Here is a 19,828-nt window from a genome sequence, read left to right as displayed (position 1 = left end):
ATATTGAAATGGTTAAACAGAATTGATTTAATGGTTTCGGAGTTTAGCGATCGCTCGTTATCGCAATAGATTGTTTTTATTTTTGGAAAAAAGTTAATTATGTGTAGTAAGGGAGATTTTATGTCCACAATAGCCCTCGATGCGATGGCTTGCACCGTGGCGAACTTCGAGAATTTATCGATGCAAGTGAGAAAAAGAGTTCCATCTGTTGAAAAAATGTCAATGTGTAGGATTTCTCCCACAAAGGACGGTATCGGTGTTTTTGCTACCGCTTGTTTCGATGGATGACGTTTGTATTTCGCCATTGAACAGGTCTTGCAACTTAACTTTGTTTCTGTTGCCAGCCGAAGCATTTTAGGGAAAAAGTAGTCCCTCAAGATTTGTTTTACATTTTCTTGTGCTGCCCGGTGGGCCCTGTTGTGCTCTGTTATAACGATTTCCCCTTGCTCGGTTGCATCTGTAATATCTTGGACGAAGCTTTTCGTGTATTTGAAGGAGGTACCTGGGAACAGTTCGACTGGTCTGTGTTGGATAAATGCCAGGATTGGTAGAGAGCAATGTATTGCGTTAACCACCTCGGCATTGACTACGTCCTGTAATGTGCTAACCAGATTTGTTCGGTCGGGGATTTTTATAATATGCCTCACCTTGCTTTTAAACAAGATGAATGTGTCTACCGAAAAGCTGTTTCCTTCCTCGATTATTATTTGATTCCTGAAACAGTTTACTGTTGTTTTCTGGTTTTCTGTTGTGTCTAGGGTATATGTCAGTGATTGTTCGCTATGTATGGTTGCTGCATCCGAATCTTGTTCGTCTTCCAAGGCGTTTATGTTCTGGCGGGAGAGCGCGTCTGCCACAAGATTTTCTTTCCCTGGTTTGTAGACCAATTTAGCGCCGTGATCGTCGATAATTCCCTTCCAGCGTTTTAGTTTCGCGTTAGGGTTTTTGTCTGAGACGGCAAAGGTAAGAGGCTGATGATCGGTAAAGATCTGCAAGCCTTTTACACCGTACAAGTAGTTCCGTAGGTTTTTTAATGCCCAAACTATGGCGAGGAGCTCTCGCTCGTTGGTTGCATAATTTTTTTCACTATCCCGCAGGGCGCGTGATATCATTGTGATCGGGCGGCCATCTTGGGATAGTACTGCTCCTAAACCGAAGCCTGACGCATCCGTCGTTAGATCGAATGGTCTCTTAAAATCTGGGTATGAAAGTAAAACGTCCTCCGATGCTAAGATTTCTCTCAGCCTGTCAAACGCTTCTTTCTGTTCTTTAGTCATGTCAATGTCAATTTTCCTTGACTGATATTTGCTTTTCCGTTGTCTCCTTTTAGGATACTCGTAAGAGGCCTTGCGATCGTCGCAAAGTCTTTTATAAAGCACCTATAGTAGCTTGCTAACCCTAGAAATGATCTGAGTTCGAAAAGCGTTTTAGGTAAGGGGAATTGTTTTATGGCTTTGACGTTCAGGTGACGTTCGTAGCCCCCCTTGTGACACTATGAACCCCAGGTACTCCACGCTCTTTTTGAAGAACTTTGATTTTTCTTGGGATACTCTCATGCCTGCCTCCAATAGTTTTTTTTAAAACCCAGTCCACGTCTTTAACGTGGTCCTCTTTTGTTTTGGAGAAAATTATGACGTCGTCGACATACATGTAGCATATCTTCGAAATTCCATCCCGCAGGACATCGTCGATGGCCCTTTGGAAAATGCTTGGGGCATTTTTAAGACCAAATGGTAATCTACAAAATTCGTATTTACCATTGTTTATTGAGAATGCAGTTTTTTCTCTGTCTTTTTCTGCCAGTTCTATCTGGTGAAAACCTGACTTAAGATCAAGTGTCGTAAAAAAATTTGATTCACCCATATTCGACAGTATTGTCGAAATTGTTGGGATAGGGTATTTATCATCGACTGTTTTCTGATTTAGTTTCCTAAAGTCGATAACTAGTCGCTTCTTTTTCACCCCGTTTTGATCTGTTCCCTTTTTATCTACAACCCAGGTCGGGTTGTTGTAGGGAGACTTGGATGGCCTTATTACGCCGTCTGCAAGAAGTTGTTTAACCTCTGCATTGACGAATTCAGTCACACCCATGGGATGCGGGTATGATTTTGAATATACCGGCTCCCCATCTGTTTTGATCGTGGCGATAGTATTTATATTAAATGGTAGTGCCTCGTCTGGATCAGCGAAGGCTCTATGATTTTTTACGATCATTTTGTCAAAAGTATCCTTGATTGCAGGAGGGACGTCTTCATCGTCAATTTTTATGAAGTTCACGTTTGCTGCTTTACTAAATTGGATCTTTTCAGTTCCATTATTAGTATTTAGAACATTTCTGGTAAAGTCGAGCTTCGCATTCACTTGTTTAAGCAAGTCGAGTCCGATTATACCGTGAAAGTCCTTGAGATTGTTTAAAATAAAGAAGGGCGTTTTTACGTTAAACACTGAAACGATGCATTTTTTATCTATCCTAGTAGAGCCATGGATTGACTTTACTGTAAAGGGTTTCTACGCTGCCACGACGCCTTTCAGCCCCGGGAGTTGAGTAATATAACTCTTAGAGGTACCTGTATCTAGTAGTAATTTGATCTCTCCTCCTGCTACCTTACGAGTAATGTAGGGGAGGAGGGATTTTACCCTAAAAAATTGCAGGAGTCTTCTGCATCCAGGTCGTCCTGTATTTCTATGGCACTTGCTTGAGCAAGTGCCATAGAAATACAGACACTTGAGTGTCATAGTCTTCTTCGTCGGAGATTTCTTCCGGCATGAAGTTAATTTTTTGGCGGGACCGAGACGACTGGCCTCTTTGCCACGCCGAGGGTTGCTTGAATCGGGAGGAGGTGTCGACCTCCATCGGTTCTGGCGCTGGTTGGCCTTGGCCATTCCCTGCGCTGTTGGTTGGCCTTTGTTTAAAGGAACCACCTTGGTTTGCTCCTTTTGGAGTTCTGACAAAATGAGGGTTCTTTTTTATTGCCCCCGAATTTTGATTTTGCTCGTAGTATGAATTTTTCCAACCCGCTTTTTGCTGGTTGTTTGACCTATAGGTTTTTTCTTCATTGTGCCGGGCGAAGGTGGCCGCAAATACACTTCTCTCATTACTCGACTCAGCTTCTTGGGCTAATGCCAAAGCTGAGGGTAAGTCTCGAGGTTGTGCCGGAAAAACGGCAATTTTTAACGATTTTTTTAGCCCAGATACAAACGCGTGTAAAGCGTCTTCTCTGTGCTGCTCATTGAGGACGGCCGCTGCGGCTTCGTCGTGGGTCATAATCGTTTTATTAGTGAGGAGCGTTAGCTTCCTTTCTATCTCGTCGTAGTATTTAAGCAGGGGTAATTCTCCCTGTCTTGATAGGCTTAACTCCTGCTTGATCACATGTGTCGGAGTTTTGTCCGCATATGTAAAATCGAGACGCGCCAGTATGGCGTGAAAATTTAAAGGAGTGTTGAACGAGGCTAATACAGATGCTGCTGGGCCTCTGACTTTATTCTTTAGAATCCCTACTGCCTGGTAATGCCGACTGCTACCCGGGTAGGTCGCAAATATCTTGTAAGCCGCGGTAGCAGCCTGTCTCCAGGAGACGTAATTTTCTTGTTTTCCGTCGAATTCTGGAACAGACTTTACCATATCGAGGGGCTCGTTACACGGAACCTCTTCTGGTTTATACTCGATCTCTTGGAATGTCTGGATACTTGGGGTTTTACCCTTGAGTAAGCTTAGCTCCCCCATAATCTTGGATAGTTTTGCTTCGAAAATTTCTTCTTGCCTCTGGAGTGCGCCGGCTATGGCGGCCTCCATACTCGCAATTTGATCTGCCTGCATTTCGGCTGCCTGTTGGATTTTTTGATTTTCAAGGTCGAGAGCGCTGTTTCGAATGAGAGGTGCCCTACTGCTTGACGGTTGGGTTTGATTTTCCACTGGCGTTTGCCTTATGACCCTTGTTTCTAAAAGTTTCCTGTACTCCTCCAAAACTTCGTCGTCTGATTCGACGGTATCGGTATTTCTATACATATGTCGGAATTAATAAAAAAAATTTGGTGTTATGAATTTTAAAAAAATATTGGAGAATATTTTGTTTTCAGTGTCGGCGACATGTGACCGAATAATAAAAATTATCAGGTGATACCAATTAAAAAAAAAAATTCCCAGAATATTTTGTTTTCGGTGTCGACGGAAATCTAATTACTTTGTTCTTTATTAAAAGCAAAAGGTGGGTCTGTATTTGTAATAATAAAAAATTGGGTATTATAAAATTCGATCAAGAACTCTATAGAACATTTGCAAAATATTTGTAATACGTATTAAATCAGTTGCCTTTTATTATGAACACAAACACAAGAATAAATTGAATATCATTTATTTTCACAATAAGAATACTGTAAAATTTGGTCAAAACCCTGTAAAATATTTGTAAAATATTTGGGGAATGTTTATGGAATATTTTTATTTCATATCAGATCAGTTGCCTTTTATTTGAAACACAAGCAAAAAATTTGTTAACTATTTTTTATTTCATATCAAATCGGTTGCCTTTTATTTGAAACACAAGCAAAAAATTTGTTGGCTATTATTTATTTCATATCGAATCGGTTGCCTTTTATTTAAAACACACACGAGAAAAATATTTTAATAATATTTATTTTCACATGAGAAATTCGAGTCCAAAATTGCTTGGATGTTATATTTTTTTTCAGTATTTTTTCCTTTTTTTAATCGAAAAAATTTATTCACTGGATATGTTTTGATTCACGAAAACTTAGAACAAAAAGCCTACTCACATGTTCCTAATTTTAATTTTCGAGTTTTGCGATTCGCCGACGGCTTTTTGCCACTGGTACTGTCGTCGCTGCCGCTGTCGTCGCTGCCGCTATCGTCGCTGCCGCTGTCGTCGCTGCCGCTGTCGTCGCTGCCGCTGTCGTTGCTGCCGCTGTCGTTGCTGCCGCTGTTGTTGCTTTAGGGAAATTCTTCCCGTTTCAGTTTTCTTTTTTTTTGTTTTAAATCACTGCACTTTGATGATTTTTATCAATTTGACCAACTCTGTTAAGAGCTTGTTTTAGATTTTTCACTTTGAGGTTTTTTATATCCCCAATTAGAACTTCTCGGCGGGTTCGTGCCGTTGGGCGACAATTATAAGTCTCGGTGTTTAGGTTTAATTATTTTATTACCGCACTCCCGTTAGGGCGAGGGTCTTTAATAATTTCTGTTACAGTACGTAGCGTAAGCTACGGAGTACAATTTGTTACTAACTTAAAATCTTAACTCGCTGCAACTCCAGGCCTCTGGTTTGTTGCAGCGTTTTCGGCAGAGCGCTTAAGTCAGCACTCCTGTATCCGGCCGATCATTCGCCCCGCGAGTGTTTCGTGCGGACTCCGGGCAATTGCCCTTGGAATGCGCGATCAGCAATATCCTCGCTGCGCGTGCAGGCCACCGGATACAGCTTGCAATTCGGCAGTCTCACTCCGTGAGAACTGCTTGTGTTAACTTGCAGTGTGCTTCATAAGCAGGCGATCATATAACGCTTCCACTTGAACATTATTGCTTATGCTAGCACTGCCAATGCCTATGTAATTATGTTGTTGATTTATGCAAGTATTCTGAGTACATTGTACTCTATGTAAATATGTACTCTAAATATATAATACGCACACCACACCACCGTCCAAGAAAGCGTAGGAGTCGACGGTAATTTGGTCATTTCGAACCGAAATGAGCACGATCCGAAAATATTATTCACCATTAGCGGGATTGACTTGGTGAAAAGTCACAACTTTGGTTACCTTATGAAGTAAAGGATGATGTCTCGATTCACATCCTCCAACTCCACAGGCCTTAGTTGAAAGACATCTTCTTCGGTGTGTTTTTAGGGCCCTAAAGCACAAGCGATTATCGCGAACGATTAGTTTCCTTTCCTATGTACGACAGACAAGGAAAGACGTGCTCGATTTCGTTTAAATAATGAAGAAGATTTCTGTTATTTTAGCTGGTGTGAGTGTGCACATTGTTTGGCTTTGCATTTGAAGTTGAAACTACGATAGAGGCTGCTCGCCAATAGTACACAGTCAATCGGTAAACGCCATTACTCTTGATACGGTTACATCTTTTGGGCGCATTGCCTAGTTCAGCTTTTATTGATTTGGAAGCTTGTCGACTAACTCCCTTACAAGCATAGGATTGCTTAAATGGGCGTCGAGATAAATGGCCAACTAACTAGCACAGATTTTGCGAACTTCAAGGGCAAAGTCAATTAACGAGTCCAGCCTTTCCTTGTTCACTGATATCCTACTAGCCTTTTTGATCATCCGATCTAAAATTTGATCTGGGCGACAAAAAATATCTTTAGTGTCTTTACTGCCATTACTGCGAACGATCGTGTTTTTCCGCTCCGATTTTTATTTTGTGCTTGTCAAACCAACCGACGTTTTTAATAATTTTTTTTTATTATCATATATTGAAAACATAATTATTAAAGATCCGTTCTCTTCGCGTGTGACTCCTTGTGATTTGTGCAGTAATTTAAACAAATAAACTAAACTTTGCATTTTTTGTCTTTATGTTTTGTTTACTATCCCTTTCGTCTGTTGTTCGCAGTGTTGTTGTTTTTGTATGCAAATAAACTGCACTGTGCACCTATTCTCTCGCTCCCACTCTCTCGCTCTCCCACACAAAATCTAAAATTTCTGTGCCTGCAGACTGTTCTCTTGTGGTTTTTTTAACAGCTCGCTTGAATGTTTTGATCTTGTGTGTTTTGCACAGTGGTCTGATTTTCGACAAACATGGAAACAATAAATGTTGTCCGCTTTTATAAAAATGCTACCAGGGGTTGGGTTTAAAACCTGAGCAGCCAAAAATGATTTGTTGGCTATGTGATAGAATGGTGCATACTAAGTGCGCTGACTTTAATGGCCGAACAAGTGAAAGCAAAGGGCCAAAATCTAAAGTACTGTTGTGATGCTTGCCTTGTGGTTGCGAACGAGATGAAATCGTTTATGCGCCAAACTAAAGGTGGCTTGAAAGAACTGATCAAAAGTTTTGGCATAGCTAGAGATATTTTTCGTCGAGCCGATGATCTTCTTTCCGCGCTAAATTTACAGTTTAATGGCCTTAAGCTATAAGAGGAATCTCCAAAGCGCAAAAAAGCGGCTAGTGATAGGCTGCCTATCCGATCAATCCGCTGTACAGGGAGCCCACCCTGGGATTGCTAAAGATTCCGAATTGTCTGCACTGGTTTCCCAACAACTGATTCCACCTGTCCCGATTATTTTACCACCACAAGGGCACATTGAGTCTCCTCATTTGCAGCACCTTTGTAGATCAATCATATCACCGTGTCAACACGGTTTTATGAACCGCAGACTAACAACTACTAACCTTTTGAAGCTAACTTCTTTCGTAGTACAGGGCTTCAAAAATAATCTTCAATCAAATGTCTTCTACACTGACTTTAGTAAAGCATTTGAATCTGTTAATCATTACCTTCTAGTAACGAAACTTGTTCTATTAGGTTTCCCTGTTGATCTTCTAAATTAGATTTTAAGGTATTTGAATGGCAGGATGCAACAGGTCCTCTTTAAAAATTCTCTATATTGTATTCTCCGAGCCACCTTGGTCCGCTTCTTTTTACCTTATTTATTAACGACATCCCCTTAGTAATAAAACATTCGCGTGTACTTATGTACGCAGACGATGTTAAATTATGCCTCCAGTACAAGGACACTTCTTGCCATTTGGACTTACAATCCGATCTAGACCGATTTCAAATATGGTGCCGTGATAACATATTAGACTTAAATGGCTCCAAGTGTAAAGTTATGACCTTTTGTCGTGCCAACCCAATACGCACGACTTACACTCTAAGTGGGTGCCCTTTGGACAGAATAACACGGGTTGATGATCTTGGTTTTCTGACCATATATCGACTATTGTCAATAAAGCCAGGGGTCTGCTTGTTTTTATAAAATGGTGGTCTAAGGAATTTGATGATCCTTACATGACTAAGACCTTATTTACTCCGTTAGTCCGTCCGATTCTTGAATATGGATCACCTGTTTGTAGTCCACTCGGACCGCATTCAATCGGTCCAAAAAAATTTCTTCTTTTACCTTGCGGCGCCTAAATTGGGATGCAAACCGTATATTACCTCCTTATTCCAGTAGACTACTTTTAATTTATTTACCTTCCCTAGCTAACCGTAGAACTATGCTTGGAACAGTCTTTATTTGTAAGCTTATTCGTGGGGATGTTGAGAGTCCCGATTGATTAGTCGGCTTAACTTCTCGGTTCCAAGGAGACTAACTAGAAACTATATACCCCGTATCTTAAATCCTTGTAGATCTAACTATGAGTTGCATGACGCTTACAGAGTTTTATGTTCTGACTATAATAGACTTTATCCTAATCTTGACTCTCTGCCGCTCCTAACGCAATCAATTTTAATTTATTTAGTACATAATTAGATCCTACTAACACTAATATTTATTTATTATTTAACATTATGTTCGTTTCCTCGCCTCTGTTCTCTTTTCTATAACGCGTCTATCTTCTCGCGAATCGATCTGTACTATACATGGTAGCGCCCCTAGGTCATTTGCGCGGGATAAAAAAATAAGGAACAAATACCCATTACTCGTAGATTAAAAGGATACACTAGATATGTTGGAGAGTATGTAACAGGTAGAAGGAAGCGTTTTCGACCATAAAAATGAAATACATATATTCTTGACCAGGATCAATAGCCGAGTCGATTTGGGCCTGTCCGTCCGTATGAACTTCGAGATCTTAGTAACTATAAAAGCTAGAGTTGAGATTAAGCATAAGCATAATTATTAAAAAAAATTGTTTTTATTTTTTATTATTATTATTATTTATTATTATTTTTAGTATTATTATTATTTATAGTATTATTATTTATAGTTTTATTTAATATTTATTCGGTGATAGACTTTTTCACTTATACTATTACAAGACACTTTATTACTAGCTTATCTTTGGTTTGAAGCTGTTAACGATCTCGTCCCGATTCAGACTGATCTTCTAATTCTTAATTCTAATCCAATCAACCTCGGCCAGAAGCTTTTCATTCGAACTTTTTGAACTTTCAGTTATGTTTACGATAAAAGCTTTATGCTGAAGTTATTTCACTGCATTGTGAAATTGAAATGTCCTGACTGATGAAGTTTGATTGAAGCGCAATAAGTTGATCATGGCTTGGTCTCCACGTGGATGTTGAGTTTACTTTAATTTTGGTTATTTATCGGTCGGCTAAGTGTTGGCGACAAAAGCAAGGGCAAAGGCAGGCTAAGTGTTGGCGAAAAAGACAAGCGTAAAGGCAATGCTGCTGAGATTGAAGTTTGAAATTTGTTTATCAACTGGAGCAGATTGCTATATTTATGGGTTGGATAACTCTGCCCCTTTTAAAATGACACGCCCCGCTTCATTATGAATTTCGTTTAAACGCTCTCTTAATTCTGTTAAAAATTCTTTCTCAGTGTTTGGTTTTTCTAGTTCTGCCTGTTTTTGTTTGGTTACAAATATAATTTTTTTTTTTGAATTATTATTTATTAAGTGAAGTGTCCGTACATCATAATATCGTATCTTAACATCACAGGGTGGAGAAATATTCTTAGGAATTACCAAACTACAAATATAATATAATAGAACTGAATTTTATTATTAGTGTAGTATAAATGAAATAAATAAATATAAATGAAATTGATATTTTTCAATTGTAATTTTCAATAAATGGGTTTAAAATATTAATTTTGTCAAGAGTAAGTTCTGAGTTGTTGGGTTTTATGTAATCTGATATTTCCAGATTCTTAAAGTGGATAGTGGTTATGTGTTAAAGTATTTTGTTTTTTAAATTAGTGTATGAAATATTATTTATTGTGGTTGTGCCGTTAAATGTTATTAAATATGACCCGTCTAAATGACAATTGTTTACGTTTTTATTTCCATTTATAAGAATGGCACCTTCATGAATGATATATATATTCTTATTTTTTTTTTTTTTTTTTTTTAGTGCAAATTGATTTCTCTCCACTTAGTAAGCGGGTAAAACAATATTATCATTTTTTTAAAATACCATTGTTATTAAAAAGTTTGTTCTTAAAATTAAATATTACACAGAAAGTATTTTCGCATTTTGCGACCTGATAAATTATTAGTAATTTTCAATTATTATGTGAAAAGGATCTGGCATAATAAATTTCGCATCTATTTACTATTACAGGGTATTTGATATAAATAATAAAGAGTTCGTTATGTAGTACAATTTTGAATACGAAGATATTCATTAGAACTGCAATAATTATAGGCTTGTGTTGGCTATTTAATATTTCTTTAATGTCTTCATTATTTAACATTTTTGTGTTAAATACATCAATTTTCGCCAGTGTAATAGTATCAATTATGTTGTGAAAGTCGAATATTAACAATCGTAAACAATGTTTTTTTAACGGCAATTCTTGATCAATAAAAATGTTTTTAAAATTTATTTTATTCTGTATTTTAATGAAGTCATCGTGATCCGGAGTTCCAGCTAACCATTTCCAAAGAGTGCCTAACTCATTTATTCCCCTTTTTGATCTAGTTGATGGCAGCTGTTTTTAATATTATTTATTTTTATTCGAGATAAAGCGTCAGCTACTACATTTGTTGTTCCGGGCTTATATATTATTTTTGGATGAAATTTCCTATGAAAGAATGCCATCTTTTCATTTCTAGGTTCGGGTTTTATCTGAAATTGTAAAAAATAAAGATTGATGGTCTGTTAGTACTCCTATACCGATTACTCCATATAAATAGTTTCTGAAATTTTCAAGAGCGCAAGCAATTCTTTTTTATTCGTGGCATAAAGTTATTCAGTTTTATTTAAGGTTTTATATATGAAAGTAATTGGTTTATTATCCTGTGATAAAACCGCTCATATAACTATATCTGACGCATCTGTTGTCACAGTGCATTTTTTATTATAATCTGGTTGAAAGGCTTTTACAGCTGGGTCATCTTACTGTATTGTTATTTTTGTAAACATTCTCCTAGAAATTTTACCATTTTCTCCACCTAAGTATTTGGTTAAACGTTCGGCAATTTTCGCGTAATTTCGGACAAATTTTAGTTAATATCCAATGAGGCCTAAAAAACTTCGAAGCTCTCTAATGTTTTGTGGAGTCGGATACTTCATAATTGTGGACAATTTTTTCCGGATCTGTTTTAATTACATTGTGAGAAAAAATATAACCAAGAAATGCGGTTTCTAATTTAAAGAATTTAGATTTTTCAAGAGAGATTTTCATATTAGCTTGTTGTCAAATATTTATTATTTGAATTAAATCAGGATAATGATGTTCAGTTGTATGTCTCTCATGTCTCTCTCTCTGTATCACAGTGTTAGTGACGCCACTGCGGAGAAACCTCCGATTGTTTTCGAAAAGCATGGATGGTTTGAAAAAACTTAAAACCATCGATAGTATCGATGGTTTTCCAGCTCTAGTTTTATTCCATTTCTGACGGTCTGACGAAGCAGTGAAAAGTTTTTTTTGTGGTTGGCCGTCAAAAAGTGGGAAAATAAGATTCACATTATCATTGAGGCACTGGATTCGAAAAAAGGCTAAGCGAGTGGCGGGGGAAATTCAGGTTAGATATTGTAATATTTCAGTAGTTTAGTCTTCGTTTCAATACACTTTATTTCACAGTTGGTTTTATTATTTATTATTAGTTTACAATGGTTATTCTAATACGTGTGTTCGCATTCAACTCCATTGATCGATTGCCTCTCTCTCTCCAGCCCGATCGCTCGTCTCTCTGCTTATGTTAGATTAATCGGGAGAGCGTGAGTTGCGCTCATCTTCCTCTCGCACCGGTTCCAACATCCCTCCTATTATTATTTATTATGTGAAAGTCGAATATTAACAATCGTAAACAATGTTTTTTTAACGGCAATTCTTGATCAATAAAAATGTTTTTAAAATTTATTTTATTCTGTATTTTAATGAAGTCATCGTGATCCGGAGTTCCAGCTAACCATTTCCAAAGAGTGCCTAACTCATTTATTCCCCTTTTTGATCTAGTTGATGGCAGCTGTTTTTAATATTATTTATTTTTATTCGAGATAAAGCGTCAGCTACTACATTTGTTGTTCCGGGCTTATATATTATTTTTGGATGAAACTTTCTATGAAAGAATGCCATCTTTTCATTTCTAGGTTCGGGTTTTATCTGAAATTGTAAAAAATAAAGATTGAGGTCTGTTAGTACTCCTATACCGATTACTCCATATAAATAGTTTCTGAAATTTTCAAGAGCGCAAGCAATTCTTTTTTATTCGTGGCATAAAGTTATTCAGTTTTATTTAAGGTTTTATATATGAAAGTAATTGGTTTATTATCCTGTGATAAAACCGCTCATATAACTACATCTGATGCATCTGTTGTCACAGTGCATTTTTTATTATAATCTGGTTGAAAGGCTTTTACAGCTGGGTCATCTAACTGTATTGTTATTTTTGTAAACATTCTCCTAGAAATTTTACCATTTTCTCCACCTAAGTATTTGGTTAAACGTTCGGCAATTTTCGCGTAATTTCGGACAAATTTTAGTTAATATCCAATGAGGCCTAAAAAACTTCGAAGCTCTCTAATGTTTTGTGGAGTCGGATACTTCATAATTGTGGACAATTTTTTCCGGATCTGTTTTAATTACATTGTGAGAAAAAATATAACCAAGAAATGCGGTTTCTAATTTAAAGAATTTAGATTTTTCAAGAGAGATTTTCATATTAGCTTGTTGTCAAATATTTATTATTTGAATTAAATCAGGATAATGATGTTCAGTTGTATGTCTCTCATGTCTCTCTCTCTGTATCACAGTGTTAGTGACGCCACTGCGGAGAAACCTCCGATTGTTTTCGAAAAGCATGGATGGTTTGAAAAAACTTAAAACCATCGATAGTATCGATGGTTTTCCAGCTCTAGTTTTATTCCATTTCTGACGGTCTGACGAAGCAGTGAAAAGTTTTTTTTGTGGTTGGCCGTCAAAAAGTGGGAAAATAAGATTCACATTATCATTGAGGCACTGGATTCGAAAAAAGGCTAAGCGAGTGGCGGGGGAAATTCAGGTTAGATATTGTAATATTTCAGTAGTTTAGTCTTCGTTTCAATACACTTTATTTCACAGTTGGTTTTATTATTTATTATTAGTTTACAATGGTTATTCTAATACGCGTGTTCGCATTCAACTCCATTGATCGATTGCCTCTCTCTCTCCAGCCCGATCGCTCGTCTCTCTGCTTATGTTAGATTAATCGGGAGAGCGTGAGTTGCGCTCATCTTCCTCTCGCACCGGTTCCAACATCCCTCCTATGTTTTTCAGCTTGAGCTTCAACCCAGGTCCCGCAGACGTATCGTTTTCCTCGGATGATTTGGCCAGCGAGTGTTGGTTGTGTTTCTCCAAGTTCGTGGTGGAAGCCGGAAACGTCATCGTGGTGGAGACAGAATCTTTTTTAGATGGCTAACGTCCCTAAGACGTGTCTTACCACCCCCTGAGACTTTAACAATATTTCCCTCTCGCTCCAAGACCTGGTATTCAGTTATGTCAAAGTTCAGTGTCAGCTTACTAGGAAATATTACGTTTTTCATTAGTGACCTGACCTCCTACCTGAATGTCTACATCCTTTGCCCCTCTCTTTTTATACCCAGCTACTTTACCTTTATGCTTTTGTATCTGGTCATTATCTTTTTCAGCCGAGTCATTAAAAGCCCCTACAACATCTTGTATGTTAGGAATTTTATCTCGAATCAAACGATTAAACATTAACTCTGAAGGGGCTGTTCCAGTAGTACCATGAGGGGTGACGTTATGCATTAAAAGAAAATCCTGAATTTCCTGCTCCAAGTTCTTCTTGTTTAAGTGTGCAATTTTTAGTCTTTTTACTAGGGACTTGTTTATATTCTCCACCTCACCATTAGCCTGAGGCCAATATGGTGGAGCCCGTATTAGGGTAATGCCATTCAAACTGCGATAATTTTCAAACATCTCACTAACGTACTGTCTACCATTATCTGTCCGCAGCTACTTTGGAAACCCTAATCGGCAGAATATTTCCTTCATTGCCCCAATAATAGCTGTTTAGGATATCGATTGCATAATATTTAGCTCCATGTATCTTGAAAAATAGTCTATAAAGACCAGGACATATTTTCCATTCGGCAATGGACCCAAAAGATCACTGGCTATCGACATCCAAGCGCTTGTTGGAAATGGTGTTCTCTGCAATGGTGCTGGGCCTAAAGGTTGAGAGACTACTAAACAGTCTCTACATGCTTTTACAAAATTCTCTGCGTCTCGGTCGATGCGTGGCCACCATACCTTTGACCTTAAACGCCGCTTCATTGCAGACTCGCCTGGATGACCTTCATGGGCAAGTTCTAATACTCTATTTCGAAGTGTTGCCGGAATGACTAATCGTGTTGCTCTAAGCAGAATTTTCCCAAGCGTCGAAAGTTCATATCGAAATGGGTAAAATTTGTTTGATGTACATGGATCCCAAGTGTCAGTCTCCAAAAAGGACATGGCGTCAATGATTTCCTCATCCATACTATTTGCTTGGGATATTTCTGATATGTGTAACGCTGCAGGAACAGAGTATTCGATGACCCGAAAGACATTATATTCATCATTTCGCCAGGAAGAGTTCGTCGCAGACAGTTCACAAAGTCGAGACTGAGCGTCTGAAATATTCTCTTTTCCCGCCTTGTAGATTGCTTTAAACTTGAACGCCTGTATGCGTAAGAGCCACCTTTCAATTCGCGCTGGAGGCTTCGAAGTTGGTTTGAATATTGCCTCCAGTGGTTTGTGATCCGTCACCAGCTCGAATTCTAATCCAGCCTAGCAAACGAAATTATTTTTAGTTCCTTGTCTCTAGTGAACTGTAATAGTACAGCTCCGAGCGCGACAGGGCTGGCGTCGGCTATCAGTTGTGTAGTGTTATCGGGGTCAAAATAGGACAAGTTTGGTATCTTGGCCAAATGAGATTTTAGGTCCTCGTATGCTTTTTCCTCATTTTTATCCCAATTAAATTTGCAATCCTTTCATAGCAAACGTCTTAATGGTTCTATACGGTCTGACCTTCAATGGAAGCCCTATCACCAATGCTAGATCGCACTGCTACCTAGGAGTTCATCTAGATCGGAGACTGACCTGGGGGGCCCACATCACGTCGGTCAAATCAAAGTCACTGGCGAAGCTAAAAAAGCTCGACTGGCTCTTCCACTCCAGCAAACTTCAAATGAGCTCTAAGGCTCTTTTAATCAAAGCCATTCTCGCTCCAACGTGGAGTTATGCCATCCAGGTGTGGGGAACTGCCGCCAAATCCCAGCTTAATAGGCTCCGTGTGGTCCAGTCAAGAGCTGCACGTCACGCATCTGGGCTCCCCTGGTACGTGACGAACATAGTCATCGAAAGAGATCTGAAAGTTACCCTTCTTGGGGATCAGATTAATTTCCACAGCAGCCGTTATGCCGACAGGCTTATGGCCCACCCGAACCGACTAGCAACTATCCTAGCTGATCCCATCTCTCTCCGAAGACTGAAGAGGGTACACCCCAGCGATCTCCTTACCCGGAGGATAACATAACATATTACATTTTCTTTTGTACTTTATAATTAAGATACCACTTGGTCTCATTTATCTTTATCACACATTAGGTTAAGTTCAGAGGAATTACTGAACGATTCCTTTTGAAATCTTAATAAATAGAATTAGTTACTCCAAAAAAAAAAAAAATATACGGTCTGCTAAATCCGGTATGAATTTGCCAACATAAGTGACAAGGCCCAGAAAACTGCGGACCTCCTCCTTATTTTTGGGACTTCTGAATGAAAGGATTGTGGATACTTTTTCCGGATCAACTTCAATTCCTCTGTCTGACAGGATATGCCCAAGAAATTTAACTTTATCCGTCTTCCAAATGCATTTCTCCACATTCAAGAGGACATTGTTTTTCTCCAATATATCCTTTATTTCTTTTACGGCGTTATCATGGTCATTTTCATTGGTTCCGAATATGATGATATCATCGATATAATTCAGGACATTTCGGCACGGTGCCAGTAGCTCCTCCAGTCTTCTTTGAAAAATTTCGGGTGCAGAGTTAACCCCGAACATCAATCGCTTATACCGGAACAACCCACGAGGAGTTATGAAAGTTGTTATAGCTCTGCTAGCCTCGTCCAATTCTAATTGATGATATGCATATTGGAGATCCAGACGAGAAAAATATTTCGCTCCTCTCAGTTTGGTCATAAACGTTTCGAAGATAGGCAATGGATAGTTCTCCCTTAAAATTGCTTTATTGGCTAGTCTCATGTCTATCCAGATGCGGAGATCCCCGTTTTCTTTGAATGTCATGACCATTGGTGAGATCCATTGAGAATGTCCCATTACTGGTTCAATGATATCGAGGGCTAACGCTTCCTCCAGTTTTCCAATAACTTTCTCTTCCAACGCTATTGGAATCCGCCTCATCGGTTGTTGAACTGGTTTGATGTCTGGGTCAATGGATAGTTTAACTGGCAATCCTTTCCATTTTGGAAATGGAGATACGCTCTCTATACTGTGGACTCCCAAACCGAGTCGTAATACTTGTAGCTTTATCGCCGTTTTCTTGCCCAGTAGTGATTGTTTTCCTTTTTTAATTACAAAAAATGGAGCAATTACCTCCGGGTTAGATCCAATGGATACAGGTGCATCAAAACAACAGATTATTTGCAGTAATTCGTCTGAAGCATATGCTCTAAAATGATTCGAGCAGTCCCATTGGACGTTGAAAATTGTTGCTTTCTTATCTTGTAGAACTGACCAATCCTCCGGACTTATGAGATTGAAACGTGATCCTGAGTCGATGATGAAAGGCATTTCTTGGCCACCCACTTGGCATTTGATTATTTCGTCTTCGTCGTCACTTAGAATTTTAAAACAGTTATTTGCCGGTTTCTTTTCATCCCCTTCATTTACCAGGATCACGTTTGAGCGTTATCGTTTTTTTGCATTGCTGTTGTTCTGGTTTCCTGGTCGCTTTAAATTGGTTCGGCACTTGTTTGCAAAGTGCCCGAACCGTGTGCATTTATTGCATTGTTGTTTTAAGGCTGGACAATTGGGGCTATTATGGTTGTGACCTTTTCGACCACATCTGCTGCACTCCCACTGCCTGTTGGACGATTTTGTATTCGTTTGTATTCTGTTTATTCCCTCCAGATTCAGCTGTGGTCGCATTATCTCGGACTCTTTGTTGATTTCTTCCTCCATTTGGCAGAGATTTATTATCTCCGATAAATTTTACTCTTTTTCCAAAAGTTTCCGTTTTAGGCTTATGTTGGCGCAGCTATCGATGATTTTATCCTTTAAACAGATCTCCTCGATTTCGGCTTTAGTGGATCCAAAATCGCGTTTTTGAATTTGGTACCTCAGCCTCAATACAAACTTCGCAAATGTCTCCCCCTCTGCAGGAGAAAGGTTCCTAAATAGATGTCTCTCGAAGCTTGAGTTCTGTTTCGACGAGAAAAACGCATTCAACTTATCGACTAACGTCTGAAATATGTCGGTCTGGTCTCCAGCCGCCGTTTCCGTTATCACGGCTCCGGGCAGTGAAAATGCTACCGTTTGTAACTGAGGGCCGCCAAGATGTAACAGTTTGTTTCTTTTCCGGGATGGTGAACTGATGATCTCCTCAGCTTGCACATATATTTCGAAAGCTCTAAGCCATTTCTCCCATTCCACATGCAACAGGGATTTCTCAATCGTCTCGCAAAGAAACGGCCTGATTACGCTCTCTGCCATTGCTTGTAGGTCTACTATCGACTGATACTTTAGTACAGCCCCTGATCCAAATCAGCTCATATCTAATTATTCGACTCGTACCTTTAGTACAGCCCCTGACTTAAATCAGCTTATCATTATTTGTTCGGCTCGTACATCTAGTACAGCCCCTGACATAAGTCAGCTCAAAATTATTTACTCGGCTTGTACATTTAGTACAGCCCCTGACCCAAGTCAGTTAGAACAATAATGAAATCTGTGTCTCTTGACACTGTCACTGTAATTTGTCAGTTGTTTTCTCTTTCCTTTTATTTTTCATTCTTTTATTGTTGTTGTGTTTTTTTTTTTTACATACGAAATGCCTGGGAGCATTCTTATATTTTATTTCTTTTCCTTCATTCTTTCTTCTCTTCATCACATTAGTTCGTCAGCGTGCATTTGCCCGCGCGTTCATATGAATATATACGAAGAACGCCAGGGAACGAACAGAACAAACTAACGGGACTGTTGCGTGCTAATTTCAGCATATGCCGGTTTGCACTGAATTTTTCTTATTTTAATTAATTTATAAGTTGTTGTTTTTTTTTTTTACCTCGTCGCCAATGTAATAATTCAGTAGTTTAGTCTTCGTTTCAATACACTTTATTTCACAGTTGGTTTTATTATTTATTATTAGTTTACAATGGTTATTCTAATACGTGTGTTCGCATTCAACTCCATTGATCGACTGCCTCTCTCTCTCTCCAGCCCGATCGCTCGTCTCTCTGCTTATTTTAGATTAATCGGGAGAGCGTGAGTTGCGCTCATCTTCCTCTCGCACCGGTTCCCACAGATATCTTAAACATAATTTAAATATAATGCAGACGCACTGCCGAAATATTAAGCCCGAGATCAACTGGGACTCGGAAGTGAGCAAGGCGAAGTCGTTTGGAGTGGATCACCAAGCGAAAATAGAAGGGCGGCGGCTGTTTTTGCGGGAAACCAGGACGGCCCGAGAAAATGAAAATTATAAATATAAATGAAATTACGGAAAACTGGCATGCATTTGTGATGCATGGCATGTGCCGTTGTTTTTTTTTTTAGAAAATTTTTTTAGAAAGTTCGAAAGAAATAGCGATCGAACCGCCGGTCTCAGAAGTTCGCCAAAAAAATTCGCGACCTACCGCAATTTTTGGCTCAATGCAACGCAAAGAGTTTGCACATGCTTAAGAGAACTTAAGAGAAGCGGATATTCCCGGTTCCAGCCCAGCTTCCAAACGGTTCGGGATGAGAACACGGCGATCGAGCTGCGATCGCCAGTGGCGCGGCATGTCTCCATATTATTTTGTTTCTTAATTGTTATACTTTTTACTTGCATAAACCTTGAATTCCACAGGAAAATCACCCGGAAGCGCTTTCGTCGGTGAATTCCCAAAAATGGGTGAGTTTTTTTGACCGATTTATTTAATTAAAGAAAAAGCATGCGATAAATAAGTGAAATTAAATTCAGATAAAAGCGGTCCTGGTCCCACGGTGCGCAAGGCGCATCAATATTTTTATCCAATTATTAGTGGAATCAGTATCGTTTACAAGGCCAAGGTCTCTAGCAGACCGAAATGGTGGAATTTGTTTTCAAGGGCAAAATTTTTCTCTGATATTTGTCTGCGTAAAGCGGTATTATTCTTTGTTTCTTTTTGGCCCGTTTAATTTTTGGCACACGCACATATGTCCGAAAAGAAATATATGTTTATTTTTAATTGATTTTTGGGGTACAAAATTGTGTCTTCCCCTAGAATAATTTCATTAAATTAAGTATTTATTTTAAGGGAAATCGAAAACTGTAAATATTAGGTCTAAATTAACATGTATGATAGCTGTTAGAAATTTTATTCGTTCTAATATATTCCTTTTTATAATGTTTTAAAAAACGAAACTTTGCGATCGAAGGGGACATTCTGGATGACAATAATTTGTGATTTTTGGTAAAGAATGGCCAAGGTAGGGCGGGCATAACACGATACTCCACCACACCTGAGGATCGAG

At 38.7% G+C, this 19,828-nt stretch overlaps 2 long non-coding RNA genes across 3 annotated transcripts; both read left to right on the top strand.

Moving 5' to 3' along the window:
• Positions 1-11,421: 11,421 nt before the first annotated feature.
• Positions 11,422-11,967, top strand: LOC116800626. 2 transcript variants are annotated; one of them, XR_004361521.1, is made up of 2 exons: positions 11,422-11,629; positions 11,712-11,967. It is a non-coding gene; the product is annotated as an uncharacterized LOC116800626 (long non-coding RNA). The 2 variants fall into 2 exon arrangements; XR_004361520.1 differs by having other exon boundaries at positions 11,689-11,967.
• A 933-nt stretch (positions 11,968-12,900) lies between these two features.
• LOC116800596 lies at positions 12,901-14,877 on the top strand. Its single transcript, XR_004361499.1, has 2 exons — positions 12,901-13,108; positions 13,260-14,877. It is a non-coding gene; the product is annotated as an uncharacterized LOC116800596 (long non-coding RNA).
• The last annotated feature ends 4,951 nt before the right edge of the window (positions 14,878-19,828 follow it).

This window comes from Drosophila sechellia, chromosome 2R (assembly GCF_004382195.2).
Source record: "Drosophila sechellia strain sech25 chromosome 2R, ASM438219v1, whole genome shotgun sequence".
NCBI classification, from domain to species: domain Eukaryota; kingdom Metazoa; phylum Arthropoda; class Insecta; order Diptera; family Drosophilidae; genus Drosophila; species Drosophila sechellia.
The sequence above is the reverse complement of the archived record's forward strand: the minus strand, read 5'-3'. Positions and strand labels throughout refer to the sequence as shown.